The 16,108-nt window shown below is 46.0% G+C and overlaps 1 protein-coding gene across 1 annotated transcript in view; it reads right to left on the bottom strand.

Annotated features, from left to right (window-relative positions):
• Positions 1-12,855, bottom strand: part of SMAD9 (SMAD family member 9) — a 43,646-nt gene extending 30,791 nt beyond the window's left edge. Inside the window, exon 1 of the mRNA XM_054654867.2 lies at positions 12,308-12,855. The gene's annotated coding sequence lies outside the window, so the exon portion shown is untranslated. The remainder of the gene's footprint in view (positions 1-12,307) is intronic.
• Between the last annotated feature and the right edge of the window lie 3,253 nt (positions 12,856-16,108).

Below are 16,108 nucleotides of genomic sequence, written 5' to 3'. Positions count from 1 at the left end.
TGGAGTATTTAGCTGGATAGTTACTAATGCCTCTAGACAAAACCAAAGTCTATTCCAAACACTTAAGGGGTACATGTGAGAATGAAGGAAAATCAGAGTGATTTATCACAGGAATAAACACCCTCGATCTGTTCGTAAAACATCATGTGGATAAAATTTAGACAGGCAGGCTCCAGTCCTTGCAGGAGCAGGCTCAGCCTACAAAGCCCAGCACCAGCCCCATCCAGACATCCTGTGCAGTGGAGGTGTCTGTCCCTCGCTGCCCTGGTGAGAACCTGTGGAGGATCCACCATCACATTGCTGTCATTGCCTGGTGGCACCAAAACTCATCTTCACACGAGAAAATAAAACAATGCTGGGATCACTGTGGATCAACCCTGAAAGCAGCAACAGGAAGCAAGGAAAGCCTGGGATGAAAGCCCACCAGACCAGTAGCAGTGTAGAAGTCTATGCTCTATGCTGAAAGGGAAAAGGCTCACACTTCTTATCTGAGGGGGTCTCCTGGGCATTGGCATGTGTAAACAACTACTCCTGATAAGTTAATGCAACATTACAATCATCAGATGTGAAAACATACATGTTCACATAAAAGTATTGTCCCGAGATTTTCTTTTCCATTTTGACCAAGGTTTTAAATAAACACATTAATCTCGTTCAGTCAAATTAAATAACTCAACAGTGACATCAGTATGAGTCTGAGCACTATTGTTGCTGGTGGGAGAGTCGCCAAGACTATGTGTATAAAAGCAAAAGCCATGCTTTGCAGACCGTGTGATGTAGTCTCAGATAAGTACATTGCACAATTTCCTACCGCGCTCCCCCCAGTTTCTTCTAAAATCTTTTTTCCCCAAATTCAACTGACATATAAAATATAAATGGTATTAAATAAACTAAACAGCTTTCAAATAATATTATCAGAATAACCTAGTTTAATGTTATTAAATTACATAATACTGCACACTATTCACAGACTAAGCCCTGTGTTGCTACCCTTAGATCCTCCATTGTGAAATAGCAAGGCAGCCACTCTGCTCCAGGGCTGCAACGACAGAGATATCAATTCACAATTTAATTTTAACAGTCTTTCAGGACAGCAGTGGCTTAAGCCATATGCCTTTGGTAACAGGCAACTTGACTATCCAACTGGAATATTTCAAACCCACACTTGATGTATTTTCTGTGCTGATGATCTATTGTGTTTCTTGATGCTCGATGCAGTTTAGAAGGCAGTGGGAAGGGAAGTGTTAGAGTTTTGATCCATATTCCCAGCACATCTCCATTATACAAGGATGGAAGTTCTGGTCTAGTCACCTCTACCTCCCTCAGTGACAATATGATGTGCTATCATGAGGATGAGTCAGGCATCGTTCAGGATACATTCCTAACACAATTCCCTCCCCTGGGACTACAAGGAAGGCTTTCTCTATCTGTCAGCTAAGTGAAGGGTCAACACCAAACACAGTCAGTCTTCCACGCTGTAAATCTTTATTCCATCACTGAGTATAGCCTAAGATCTGAAGCTTGATTTAGGGAAGAGGTAGAAGACATATAGGACATGAGCGACCCACCCTTTTTTTTTCTGTGGCCTGCAGGAGAAGGTGGGACTGGAAACATGTCAGCCCAGTTCACTGGCTCCATTCTCCCTAAACATAGGGTTGACTACTATTGCTGTGGCACAACAGTGGTGGGAAACATCTCTGGCACAGGAACTTTATTACCTGTAGCATGTTATTACCACAGCATCTGCAATGGCTTTGGTCTGTGCCAGCAGCACTCCCCCAAACCACTTCTGTGCAGAGTTCAGGAGTTAGGAGGGAACAGGGGTCACTCCTAATAACAAGTCAGCATACAGCCACCATGTTTTGGAGGGTGAGACAACCATTGCACAGAAGTAAGCCTCAAGGCCAAGAACATTATAAGGAATGTTTAATTTATTAGTATAGAAGAAGTCTTTCAATAGAATTTACTTGGCCTCATAAACATGTCCAAATTTTTATCACCCATCTGACCTACTCATCTCCAAGTCCCTAAATTTGTATTTGAGAAGAATATGTGTGTACATATCACAGAGCTTATCACGTAAAGGTAAATATCTAGGAAAAAAAAATAGCAAAATCAGGCACTGCATACAGCTAATGTGTGAGAGGAGACACCTCAAGTCTGAATGACTGCTGCTAATAGCCAGCAAAATGTACATGAAGTAAAAGGGACTAGGATATTTTCTCTTCCTCCTATGCCCATTTTCACCTTCTGGTGTAGAAATAGCCTGTAGGTCCTCAGGTCAACAGGAGAAATGTGTTGCTCCAGGAGCTTCACTTCAGTAACTTCTACTGTGGTACTAAAGACCCCGACACACCAGGAGCAGAGGAAAGCCCACCATAACTGTGGGCTTACAGTTTCCTAACTGGAGCCAGGTCCCAATGAAGCCAATAAGAGGGGTTCCAGAGCTCATGGATATTAAACATGCCCTGCTCTCTGTCTAGTGCAAACATGCTGATATCTCCACCATAGAAAGATTTGGTAAGTTTAGATTTAACTAATGTAAGAAGGATCCGTTGTGTCAGGGAAGATTCACATCACACCCTAGCAGAATGCCTGTGCAGTCCAACGTGTTGATGAAGTTTCCTCTAATTCAATTGTCATAGAATCACAGAATCATAGAATATCCTGAGCTGAAAGGGACACACTAGGATCATCAAAGCCAACTCCTGGCCCTGCACAGACCACCCTAAGAGTCACACCATGTGCCTCAGAGCGTTGTCCAAACACTTCTTGAACTCTGTCAGGCTTGGTGCTATGACCACTTCTCTGGGGAGCCTGTTCCAGTGCCAAATCACCCTCTGGGTGAAGAAAATTTTCCTGATATCCAACCTAAACCTCCTCTGACACAGCTTCATACCATTCCCTCAGGCTGGGGGTATTTTGCTCCCAGAGGCACAGCAGGGAAATTGTACCAGTCCTTGTTAAATTTCACTCCAAGCTTTCTGCGGAAGTCAAAAAGAAAAATTTTCATGGATGCTAACGACAACAGACTTAAGACACCACTGTGTAAAAGCAAAGTGTCCAAAGTCCCTCAAAAGCGTATCTGTGTATGTGCATGTAAGCAAAAGTGTGGGCAGATGTGTATGTACTCATGATCTCAGCATAAAGCTTCAAGGTGCTTCCTCCACTCCAGAACTTGTCTGGTGAGAGGCACAGCTATCTGTCTTGAGAATGCCTGACATCATTAGTCTTGGTGTCACTGCAACAGCTAAGTAAGGCCACAGAGGGAGATTTCTCAGAGGGTCGTCTAGACATAAGCTGTGCAGTTCTTGGAGATGCATGCGGCTGGAAAACAGAGCAGTGAGACAATTATAGCTGGAAGTCTGACACTCAGCAACTAAATCACAACAGAGCTGGAAGGGAGAAAATTGTTTCAGTCCATCAATGTGAAGAGGAATGCAGTGAACATGCTCTTGGTTAGTTATTTTTACCTAGCACTGATTCAGTTACTTCTACCTACTATGAAAGAGAGAAGCAAACGAGTTTTCTTAAATTAAATGATTCTTGGTATGTTTTCAAATGTGCCCAGCTGGCAGCAGCCTGCACACATGCAGGGCTGGCAGAGAACCTCCCGAGTCAAATTATCACTGCTACTTGCTATGGGGATCTTCTACACATCAGCAGGGAAAAGGGTTTCAAAACAAACAAACAAACAAACAAACAAAAGTGTGTACAAATATGTGGGTCTCAAATGAGTGGCAAACCTCACCAACCTTGCCTTGGGCCTCATGCACCAACCTTTTTATATTTTTGCCCGAACAGCAACTTGGAGCTGGGCAGCAGAGGTTTCACATGTACACTCATTCCAGGAGAGCAGTGTGAAAGCACAGCCTGAGCAGCACAGTGCAGTAATCAGCTCTTGGCTCAGCAACAGTGGCCACATGTTATTTTTGAAGCATGTAAATCACTTGTTCCACTCATGGCACCTTCAGCATCAGCTGGGATCCCCCGAGGCTTCTTGTTGTCCTTGGGACCCATCCTTGGGACAAGCGTACTATTATGAATCTATCTGAAACCACTGTCTTTCACACACAAGAAAATACAGTGAATGAATTATTCATTGCAGTGTTCCCAACTTCTTCCACAACCACAGAACCTCACACCTAGGGTTTTAATTTAATAGGATGAAAAGAAGGTTGGGGTTTTTTTATTTAAGAAATTAAATTTCTTCCCAGTTTGACCCTGGATTGCTCCAACTAAAAACAGATCCAATGACAGGAGGTAGAATGTTTGAAGCTCAAATGTATCCATGTTTCGCACAGCCCTGGCAACATCTTGTTTATTCATATAAGCTTAAATGAATAAGCTTCTGAAACTAATTTTCTTGAGTATTTTTCAAGTTTGTTTAGAAAACCCTTCTACAGTGAACTTTATGTGGAGGCATCAATATCACAAAGCAGATCTCACAGCACCTCATGCTTCTCAAGCCACTTGTTCACCCTGTGGAGCCTTCACCTGAACTCACTGCCTCCCAAATAAAGTAAGAACAAAATTTGATGCTAGTGACTAAAAATTTCAGGCATCCACATAATTGTTCTGAGCTCATGTAACCACTCAAGTACTACCTCATCTACTCAGCATCTTTTAGCTTCTCGTGACAGGAATAACACATTCTTACTTGATACAAAGGAGGAAAGATTCAAGTATATAAGCTGCACACCTTAACACAGCTATGTGCACTTCCACACAAACAAACAAACACCTGCAGAAGTGTTTCAGGAGCATAAATTCTGTCACAAAAGAAAATTAAGTACCCAGGTCATGTCTGGTATGCCCGTGATGCCTGATTAGGAAGCAATTCCTGCTGTAGGACTGCTGTGGGACTGTGGATGAGCACATTGGCAGATATTTCAAGAAAGCTTCATCATAAGATGGGGAGAACAGAGGTGCATGGGCATGGTAACAGTACCCCCATGTGCAAAGTCTGCTCCAGACAGGATAGGGGCAATCTGTCTTTCATATCCACTTGAAAAATCAGAGAGAGCATACGAGTAGGATGGATACATGTTGGGACAGTTGTTGCTGTCTGCGAGTGCATTTTACACAGCTTGTTTTAAGAATAACTGTGCTGGCCTTGGGGAGGAAGAAGAGACTGGAAAACCCTTTGAGATGAGCCCTTATGACCCTACATCCCCAACCAAGTAAAAGGGTTACTCTGTTCTGGTGTAGCACTGAGCTAACATGGCTACACTGGCTTTGACCCCTGGGCTGCTTGCATCCAGCTGCTGAGGACGGCAACCCAAACCAGAGGGCTGGATGTTCCCACCAAATTTTGCCTTTGAAAATCTCCCACAATATCTGAAGGCACCCCACAAAATTACCACAACCAAGGTCTATGTAAAAATATTAAACTGGACCAATTTATCACTATGATCTCTCTCCGACTGCACTTCCTTCCTCGGTATTAATTTTTAAAGGAAACCAGTGACTGTGATGTTTATAAGGAGAGAACCACACAGTATTCCCTGTCTGGGCCACACCAAAGTTTCTAAGATGCAATCCCACAGGGACACATCCTCTTCTCTGCTTCACACCCTGCTCCCTGCAGGCAGGAAGAAGACCCATCCACCCAGTCCCTGCCTTACCCCTTCCTGAGGCTGCCTTGCTCACACTCAGACTGGCAGCTCCAAGGCAGAGCCCCTCTCTCAGCTGCTTTCCTCCAGCAGAGCTGCAGGCTAAGGAGCACTCATACCATGGAGGAGCTCAGAGGGTGTATCTGTGGGAGAAGCAGGAGGCATTGGGGTGATGAGGAGGTGCCTCAACCTGCCCTAGGAAGCCAAAATGTCTTCTCATGGCTCTGGCTATCCCCATCTTACAGCCAGTTGGTCCTGCATTCCTCACATACCCACCATTCCCAGAGAAACTGCAGCAAAGCCCATTGGTGTTTCTAAAAATGGAAGGGTTAGAAATACGCAAAAAATAGAATTCTTGCTTTTAAAATAAAAGCTGATTCGTCTCTGATACAAAGCATGAAGCGAAGTGCCTCCAGAACAAACACTTCACAAAGGAAGAAGGAGACTTGAAAAGAACTTCAGCTTCCATGCTAGTCTAAAGTTTACAGCCACAATAATCGAATTCTGTAATCCTTGTTATCAATCACTGGCATTCTTGGAGTCATTCCCAAATACTCATTCTAGGAAAAGGATTTGCTTAGATTCAGATGTTAAGAATGTTGTGAATAAGGATACTTGTAAAGAACAATTGCTTCACCAATGATGTGGCACACTAGTGTGATAGGAACCTATTCTGAAAATTTAGTGTCTTAAATTGTCAGAAGAGAATATGCTTTTGCATACCTGGTTGTGCCTTTACAGTGCACACAGGGAAAAAGGACAAAGCAAATGTTCTCCTCACATTGTACAGTAGCACATCCCACCTCAGGGAGGTCTGTCTGAAGCATTACTCAGTTCTGGTGTTAAAACAGGAGACATCCTTTGCAGATGATTTAGCATCTCACAGCTTGGAAAGTGAAATACAGATCAATAAAAAACACAAAAGGAAGAACTTCCAGAAGCACTTCCCCTCTGACTGGCAGCAGGCCTGGGGAGGAAGCAACAGTACTGCTGGCCACATCTCTTTCTCTGCAGGTGAGACAGCCTGGCCAACTGCACAGGGGGGATGGATTTCACACACAAGACACTTTCTGTACACATCACACTAGCAGTTGTCCACGGAATCGCATTAGCATTTCATTGTGTTCAAACCATATCACACTCAAATCTGTTTTTCCTAAAAGGCCTCCATTGTGCATCACTGTGGGAAATTGCTAATGCAATAAGATTGACATATAGGTTCTCCTGCATGAACATCCGCAGTAATCTGTGCTAATTGAGCCCTCAGTGGCTTGTGAAACTCTGCACAAGGGGGGAGGAAGGGTGGAGCATCCACATGGCCTACATCTTGGAGAACTACAGCAAATAACTTTGTTGAGAAGAGGTAAAGACCAGCATTAGTGTGCTTATCCATGTAAAGATCTGTTTCAGTGGCAAGGATTGCCTTAGTCAAGGGACCAGGATATTTTCTATGAAAAATATCTGGATATGCTTGGACTGTCTGTGGAAGTTATTTCCCAACAACAGGACTAAGAACAAAAGGAGCGAGAACTTGCCTATCTAGTTCCCTCCTGTGGGGGATAGAAAGAGATAGCTGGCCATTCCCAGTGACTTCAGCTGAAGATGTGGGTGCTCAGATTCTCTGTAAACCAGAACACCTTCTTAGGAGATTAAACAGGTTTCATATGCCTACATTTGAGCCTGGGAATAAAAAACCAAAGGCTGGATTCTCTTTAGCATGTGAGATTATATGTCATGTTAACTACCAGCTTCAGAAAACACTGAACAGAAGGCACAAATCAGGCCCTGAGTCCTTAGAAGAAATATTTTACTCTTCTTCAAATCCATCTCAGGATTCCAAGGAATATTCGACCTCTTCATGGCTGTTGCTACCCTTCCTCTCCCCTCCTAACACTCAGCTCTGGCCCAGGCAGCCCCTACAGCCCAAGGCTCCCAAGGAGGCCACCACCAAGAAGCCTGAGGTGGTCCTGTAGGACCATGCAGCAGGACAGGCATGGGAGCTGCAGCCTCCCATGGGAATGGATTTTGGTTTCTCTACTCTAGATGTCTCTGTGAAGGTTTCATGCCCTGTGTGAAGTAATCCAAGATCTGTTGATGAGAGAGAGATAAATCAGCTACCTCACGTATGCTGCAGGGTGAGAAACTGCACCTTGGCAGCTGGGCCAGAGTAATTTGACAGAGACAAGTAGGTTTGGATAGGCAAGACCAGCAAGTAACCAAAAGAGAGTTTTGAAAAGCCACATGAACTGCTTGTGCCTCTGTTCAGTTTTGTGCCCACTGGGCAGCGTGAGGGATCACTTCCTGCCACAGGCCTCAGGGTGAACAGCCTTCCCTCAGGTGCCTCGATTGCTGCATCTGTCCCTCAGGTGCCCTGACAGAAATGGCTTTGTAAAGCATGATCTGATGAGTAATGCTGCAACGAAATGCTTGAAAGAAAAAAATGTAGGTTTTTGGGGTTTTGTTTTTGGTTTTTGTGTGTGTGGTTTTGGTGTTTTTTTGTTTGGTTGGTTTTTTTTTTTTTTGTTGTTGTTTTTTTGTTTTTTGGGGTTTTTTTGTTAAGTTGCAAGCAAGAAAACACACATAAAAAAAGTTTAGGCATTGTTGAAATGTATTGACCTCAGCTGCAGGGTTATTCACATTATAAAGGATCCTTCATTAGGTGGAGCTTTGCTGCTGGCAGACAAGGCCTTCTGGAAAGGGCACCTCCATGGCCAGCTCCTGCCTGCTGTTCTGCCCAGCACGGCTGCGTGACCCAGCTCACCACCAGGCTGAGCAAACACAGAACCACCCTTATCAAGAAGTGGCCAGTCTGGCTCCCATTGTAGCCAGGTAATGAGGGTGAAAGGAAGCCTGAAGCAGAACAAACTCTAATGACCCACGGGTCTGCTAATTTTCTTTCCTCCTCATTTCTCTCTTTTAATGGACAGTGAGTTTGAGGCCAACAGTTGTGGGGAACTCAGGATGTGGGGAATATTTTCAAAACCTATACAAAGGCCAGGCATATAGAGAGACTCCAGAATGGGAGATGTTTCAGGAAGAAAAGCAAAAGATGCAGGATTTTGCATCTGGGAGCAGAACGTAGGTGGGAGAAGAGAGCTTGTTGGGAAATGGGAGGTTGCAGTATCAAGCTGGAAGGCTGCCACAGTGTGGACTAATGCTTTGGCAGCTGCAAAAAAAGGGAAGGAGGAATGTAAGAAGTAACACAAAGAAAAACTGTCAAGAGATATCTGGAAGTATCACAACCTGTGAGGAAACAGAAGAGGCAAAGATGATGCTAAGTTTGGCAGAGGGAGGATGGTGATGCCACTGACAAGGAAAAAAGAGTGGGAAGGAAACAAGTTCTGGATAGAAAGATGTGAAAGATAAGGCTTTGCTTCTCCCAAACAGAAACACACTTCGACCTTAATGCTGTCTCAGAAAAACAGAGATCAATTACCAGACTTTCTTCTTCTGTTTTTTTTTTCTTGGTTTTTAAAGTAGGGGTGGCTGCATAAATTGGGAAGTGTCCTTCACTCCATGTCCACCTCCACCATGTCCTTGCTGTGCGCCTGTTTAGAGGAACCGAACCTCAAAGAGAACTGCTCAACCTTACATCTCTCTAAGGTGCAGAAACCTGAAAATGGTCCTGTATAACAATCCACCTGATGTTTCACCAGCTTTAATTAAAATGCAAACATGTATTGGTCAGGATCTCTGTCTGGGCTCTGATCCTGCAATCTATTAAATCCACTCATCTGCAAAAGCACAGCCAGATTTTTAGCTGCTATAATAAATACACAGGGCCCAAGTCTCTTTAAGTCACCTTTCCACCTGTAAAATTCCCACAGTATTTTCATATTCCCATTCAAACACTGCAGGCAAACTATCAGAGGGGAAATAATTTCGGATATTTTTGAAAAATTAATTTTGTTGCACTGTGTTCAAAGTCTAGCGCTTCTCACAACTGTTCTCAAAGACAGTAATAGGACTGCAATGATTATCTCAAATTATTGTTGTTATTACTAACCCTTGCTGCTCATGCACAGTAACACTAATGATTCTTTACACCCACCTGTACCAGGAAACCAGGCAGTTAGACAGAACAACCTTTACTACGTATATTTCTGCTTGTTTTCAGTTAAAATATTTCTGATGCATTATTTGGGGTTTTTTTGTCTTCCCCAGCCCTGTAATTATTATTTGTAAAGGGTATATATTGCACAGAAAATGGAATCTCTCTACACTATCACTGTATTTTTTGCAGCAGACAAATTATAGGGCATGTATATATATACATATATATATATTTGTCTCCCCTTTTTCTTTTAAGTTTCTTTGAAACAGGGTGCCCAGTACTGCTGATGCTGGAATTACTGTTAGTCAGTATCAGCACTGGTGATAAACTCCAGCTAGTGTTTTGGTTAAAGGTCACTTGTAATTAGTAGTCATTGTCCTTTGAATTTAACAATGGAAAAATAAAACTTTATAGCGACAGATTAGCCTGGCCATCAAAATTACAGCACTTTAGCACTCAGGAGAGAGGATTGCATGACACACTATCTCCCAGTCTGATAACAGCAGATAGCTAAGAATTCAAACATGAGATGCAGAAAGCCTGTAAAAGAATAAAAGGAGAGAAAGGAGAGTTAACTGTGCAGATGTTACGTGATACTTTATATTGACACTTCCACACTCCTCTTTCAGTGAGCTGGGCCTCATCTTGTACCCACTGAAGCGAAGATGGAGCACTGCTGCCCGTTTTCGTGAGAGTAGCTTTCAAACCCGAGGTGCTACCGAGTTCCTCTACACCACATCCCCACCTTCTGCAGATATTTGGCATGTGTGTGCATGACTCTTTAGTGAAATACTAATTCTCAGCTTCTTCACAAAGTTGTGCAGTTGACAGCTTTGTGCATGTTCGTTTCAGTTGCTGCACATAAATAAAAGCTCTCTCCACCTTGTATCAGTTTACAAGTACTGACACCGATTTGATGCATCCATCAGGAAATCTCTTGGTTTGCATATATAATATGGATATGATAAGGATTTGTTCTAAAATACACTTGACCCTTATTCAAGGCACTTTTGCAGAATTCCTGTTTATCAGCTTATGTGCAAGCTAATAAAGTGAAGAAGAAAATGTTTCTAATTCCATCACAAAGGGCAGAGGGAAATGGGAACTACTGCTAAACCTAGTAAATACAAGATATCCCTCCTGATACAACTGAACTAAAAATGTATTTTTGGGCATGTTTATTTTAGCTACTAAGTCAAATTAACTCAATATTTAAAAAACCAAAAAACAAACCACAAACATCCCCAGCGTCTGCTTTAAAATCTAACAGGAAGCAAAGATGAACCAGCCAGACACTGGTACTTATCAAATCTGAAAGAAGGGAGTTGTCTGGCTGGATTAAAACAGATGAGGTTTGTTTGAGTGATGACATTTGTCCTACCGTTGCTGAGAAGAAGAATTTTGCGGCACTTTCTTCATCTCATGCTCCTGAAGATGGGAAGATTAGTCCTACCACACCAATACTTGCACATATAGAGGGACACATTTCCACACGTTGGAGATGCTGAAGAGTACTGAAACTTGCGTTATCTGCAGTGCCCTTCCCAAACCACTGCAAACTTGAATTCATTCCCAAGCCGTGCATACAATTTCCTACTTCTGCCAAGGGAGAGCTCCTTCACTAAATAGTTGACCATTCTGGGCTGAAATATTTCTTTCACTAATTTATAAGATGCAAGTAATTAACAGCGGGCGTGCGTGTCTGTGCATCCGCACGTGTCCGTGTGTCTGTCTTTTATTTTTATTCCACTATTGCCTCTTTTAAAGCAGACCTGGCTAGCCTGAAATAAATTTACCCATAAAATCAAACACAAAGTTACCAAACAATATCCGAATTGTTACCAATGAGCCGAACTCCGAATTTTCCCCCACTTAGAGTTGCCTGGGCATGGAGATAAAATTGCAGTGATTTCTAATTTGCCATATCGAGGGCTATTGTTTTTGGAAATGTTGGTTACTTGCTAACCAACAAACGTGTAACGTTTTAACTTCGGAGCCAAAAGACAGGAAGCCAATCAGAGTCACCGTTCATAGCTGGAATAAAAACCCCCCGAATCCCAGCAATTCTGCTCCGTTTTTCCCGGGAGCGTGTCCAGGAGCGGGATTTCTTGAACAGAAAAAAAACCTCTGAAAGGAAAAGTATTTCCAAACGTGTCATGTGGGGCTCTGTTGTTTCTTTTCTTTACTTTCCTTTTTTTTTTTTTCTTTTTTTTTTTAACCTCCCCTCTCCTACTTAAGCGAGAAAGAAAGAAATCCTGACAGCGGGAAGACATGTCACCGTTTAGCCATCCATAAAAATGTTTTTCCCCGCGCTCCTCCTTTCGCTCGCCGTCCTGGCGTCGGTCTGTCTCATCTCGCTGCTCTGCGGCCCCAGCCCCCGCCCGCACACCGCCCCAGCGCAGCGGGGCCGGGGCCGCCAGCCGGGGGGACCCCGGCCCGGGGCGCCGCCGCGGCTGCTCCGCCGGGCGCTCGGGGGGATGGATGCTGCGGCCGCCGCCACCGCCCCGCCACCCGGCACCGCTCGGGAAGGATGCGGGACAGCCCCGGCGCGAAGTTTGGAGCGACGGCACTGTCCCCCGTCCCCTCTGCTTCCCCCCTCCGCCCTTCCCGGGACGCTGCCGGGAGCCCCGGCTCTTACCTGCCACGGGCGCGGGCTGGGGTCTCGGCGCGCCGCGGGCGGGAGCGGGGCTGCAGCTGCGCGGCGGCGGCGGCGGGGCCAGGGCGCAGCGGCAGCGGCAGCGGCAGCAGCAGCCCCGGCCGGCGTCAGTCAGGCGGGAGCCGCCAGGCTGTATTAGTGCGCCGGGCTGGAGCGCGGCCAGCAGCGCCGCGGCCGCTGGCCCGCCCCTCGGCCCCCCGCCCCCGCGCCCCCCCGGCCGCGCTCACACACACACACGATCGCACACACACGCTCGCACACACCCGAGATCGCTCACACACGCTCGCACACACACAAGCGCACATCCCCACACTCGCACACGCTCGCACACTTGGCACCGCTCACACACACGCGCATCCACACAGATACAGATACACACACACGCTCAAGCACACGCGGACGAGCGCACGCCCATGTGAGTTACACACGCACACTCGCACTCACACACTCACACGCACACTTTCATCGTGCACCTCCCCGCACCCGCACCAGCCGCACGCCGCCCCTCGCCGGGCTCACCGCCCCGCACCCGCTGAGTTCTGCCCCTCCGGCACACGGGCTCCCCGTGACAGAGCTCACCCGCAGGCACAGACACACGCGAACCACCCCGCCAAGCCCGCCCTTCCCACACCCCTGCTGCCGCTCGCCCCCCCCCATCCCGCGGGAGCGCAGCCCCTCGGGGGCCTCCATCCCGCCGGCCCGGGCTGCCCGCCGAGGGGGTGCCCCGATTGCTGCCCTGCCCGGGGCCGTGCGGGGCCGCCGAGGCGTTGGTGTGTGACCGCCGGACCGCCCCGGGACAGGTTATTCGCCCATCGCCCCCGCAGCCGGCCCTTCCCCGGGGTCCCTCTCGCCAGTCCTCGAGGATGGACACAGGAGCCAAGCGGGGCGTGGGCCCCGTCCTGCGCTGCTACGATTGCTGCTGACCCGGCTTTTGGGCGCAGTAGACAAACGCCGGCTGCGGGCAAAGACTTGGAATCAACGTCGTCCCCCTGGGACGGCTGGACAGCACAGCTGCAACGGATTTGGGGATCAGACTGCGCCTTCCCACGCCGGGCCGTGCGGAGGTCCCATCATTTCTCGGACTGGTCAGAGAACACCAAACTGCAGCTGGCACTGATGAGCAGATGCATTTCCTGCTCCAGAGATTACCTATTAAACCCTCATATTCCCTAGAAGTAAGCATCTCTAGCTATGTAGTGTATTGCATTAGCTGTAATAAGGAAGGGCTGAAAGAAGGGAAGTCAAGTGGTTTCAAGGACACTAGACATAAAAGCTACTCATGAAATTGGGGCTCCAGGCAGTGCTAGGAACAGGTACTGTCTGAACCTGACCCTGGCTGCATTGAGGGGCTCCAGTTAAATTGCACTGTGCCTTTTGAGGTCAATCAATAAATATGATTAAAGATACCATCCTGCTGACATTTTCACCAAAATTTTTTACATTGTAAAACATGACAGCAAAGCTAATGTTGTTTGAGTAGACATCAAAAAGCCACAATGCAATTACTGCTCCGCAGCTCAGTTTTATCCAAGCATGCGTGCGTGAGGGCTGTGGTCCAACAGGGAGATACAATGTAATGCCCCAAAATATCTCTGTTTCCTGTTTGACTAAATCTTCCTCAAATACCGTTGGCTTCCCCACTGCTTATCGGGCTTCTCCTACAGGAGACTTCTCAACAGATGAGTGGCAGAAGAGATGCTGTTAATTAAAAATCACTGTAAATATTAATAAAGTGTCAATCACACATTCTAACTGGACGTGCTTTCAGATTTTAGGTCCACAATGCTGTTTATTTGTAATTGAAGACATCACATTGCAGATGTATACATGGGGAGTTGTGGGGGATAGGGGGGGTGGGTCGGCAGAGGTGTGGTGTGCACCTTACTGAGGCACAGCCAAATTCTGCTGGGTCTCACTGGATCTCTGTCAGGTGTTGAAGCCTCTGGTTTCTCATGCCTCTGCTCAGAGTTTCTGCTACCAAAAGAGGGGTGGCAGGACAAGGCGGTTCTTTACTCCTGCCACTCTGGTGCACAGCCTGCTGTGGTATCTCCAGTGTGTCTTCATTGGCAGGATACATTAAAATACCAGTACCACTACTGGAGTGATCCCAACCAGTGGAGCTGCTGCCTAGATTGAGCAGTCAGTTCCCAAAACTTTACTTTGATTGAAGCTTTCAGTTAAATAGGCATAAATTATTTGTGAAATTATTTAATTGAATTCCTATTTGTGTGGTGGCGGTTTTAACTGTCCCATATCAGAAAAAGCTCTAGCTAACAGAGGTCATATGTGTGTGTTTATACATATATATATATATGTGTGTGTACATATATAACACTAGAGTTTGATACATTATAGATTATATAGCAGGCAACAATTTTTTTTGCATGCAGTTGTATTTCTGATCATGTGGCATGCACACATACATGTTTTATTACAAGAGTTGAATATATGCTGGTGTTACCTGTGATCTGCTTGGAATAACCTTTGGAATGAGGGATCTCCTCAGGAGCAGTGCTCACATATCCTGCCTGTCCTTTCCACTCTCTCCACACACACTTTCGGAGCCCAAATCCCTAAGCCCAGATGTTCTTCCACATCGCTTTCAAAGCCAGTGTCGTCTTTGTAAGGCTCTGCTCCTCCTGCCAGGGTGACTCTCCTGTCACTCCTCTGCACCACCTGGGCTCTGCTAATTCCATTTCTCATTTGCCATTATCTCTCTCCAGTGCCTCATTTCCCATCCTGCCCTTTGTAAAAGCCCTCCCTTAGCCTGCACATGATGTAACTCTCGTTCTCAAATCCCCTCCTGTAAAACGTGGACCAACCTTCTTTACTCATAAAACAAGACCTTATTGGAGTATTCTTCTTATTTTGGTCTGTACTTTGTCTTTTTGTACTGGATAACTCTGTAAAGAAAATCATCAGTATAAGATTATATAGTAAAGATTGGGTGTAGCTGTAAAATGGATGGAAAGGTACTAATGTCTTTTAGCACTGATACTATGTAAAACATAGAATAACATGAATTTTCCACTTGGATGGAACTGCAAGTTCCTGAGAGCTGTAAATACACTGACTCTGCAGGTACTGCTCCAGAGCTCCAGTGGAGTACTGCCAGTGTCCAGCACCGAACAAGGAACAGCTGTTACCACAGCAGTGTCGTGTGCCGGGTGATGGAGATCCCTCAAACAGCTCCAAGTGTGCTGCACTAGGAGACTCCTAGCCACGGTATCTTGGATTTAATGCGTGAGTTACATTTTCCTCAAGGGCTTTCTCCAGGCAAAGACACAGCAGGCACTTGCCTCTGGCAGCAGATTTTTGGGAATAGCAACTAGCTGTGGTTCTGTTGCCCGCTTTGCCTGTGCCAGAGCCCTGGAAAGTGAGGGCTGTTCCTGTATTGCAGGGTGGAGTCAGACATGTGGGGCAGCCTTGCCAAGAAGAAGCTGATTATTCAAGCAGCAGCAGTCACCATCTCACTCTCTCCGTGGGTGCCTGAGCTACAAGCCCAACCCTGCCAGGATGCCTAGCTCCACACCTTTTACTCCCCTTCTCAGGATAGGGCTGGACCAGCCCCCACTCCTTACCCTTGGGTTTGACTGTTTGATATTTCTTGTGCTGTCTGGAAGCATGGAGCTTACTCTGCTTCTTATTCACAGGCAGTTTGGGTATCTCAGTATCCTAACTAAGATCCCAACAGTTTGGACACATCTGTATCAGGCTTAAAAATGAGCACTTGAACCATTAGGGAGTCTTCCTTCACACATCTTTTCCAGCACAAGAAGAATG

Source organism: Agelaius phoeniceus, chromosome 2, assembly GCF_051311805.1.
Source record: "Agelaius phoeniceus isolate bAgePho1 chromosome 2, bAgePho1.hap1, whole genome shotgun sequence".
In the NCBI taxonomy this organism is placed as follows: Eukaryota; Metazoa; Chordata; class Aves; order Passeriformes; family Icteridae; genus Agelaius; species Agelaius phoeniceus.
The sequence above is the reverse complement of the archived record's forward strand: the minus strand, read 5'-3'. Positions and strand labels throughout refer to the sequence as shown.